General features: G+C 40.6%; 1 protein-coding gene across 1 annotated transcript in view; it reads right to left on the reverse strand.

Annotated features, from left to right (window-relative positions):
* Positions 1–238: 238 nt before the first annotated feature.
* Positions 239–411, reverse strand: part of mtpap (mitochondrial poly(A) polymerase) — an 8,358-nt gene continuing 8,185 nt past the window's right edge. Inside the window, exon 9 of the mRNA XM_080855583.1 lies at positions 239–411. This exon is cut by the window's right edge and continues 608 nt beyond it. The gene's annotated coding sequence lies outside the window, so the exon portion shown is untranslated.

The following is a 411-nucleotide window of genomic DNA, read 5'->3' on the forward strand; positions in this document are numbered from 1 at the left end:
ATACCAGAATCCTTACTTAATGTCACCACTTCACTTACAACTAATTATAAGGCACTCACATCAAAACACAATCATTGTCTGGCACCCACAACTTAATTGAAACACACTTAAACCATTGTATTTCCTTACTCACACACACACACACACACACACACACACACACACACGCTATAAATTGTTCTGGGTCGTATGAGTTTAATTTATAAAAAAAAACTATTATATACAGTATTTAGGTGTACATGGTCAGGTGTGCATTGTCAACATATGAAGCACAGCATGACTTCAAATCTCAGTCCATGTTCCCTTCACTCACAAACACATTTGCCTCTCTTTGTCCTTAGAGGCACAGTTCAAACGGGAGGACAGAGATAGAGGACAGGGAGGGGTAGGGTGGGTGTGACACAAGGAGGC

The sequence above is a fragment of the Sprattus sprattus genome, assembly GCF_963457725.1.
Source record: "Sprattus sprattus genome assembly, chromosome: 17".
Taxonomy (NCBI): domain Eukaryota; kingdom Metazoa; phylum Chordata; class Actinopteri; order Clupeiformes; family Clupeidae; genus Sprattus; species Sprattus sprattus.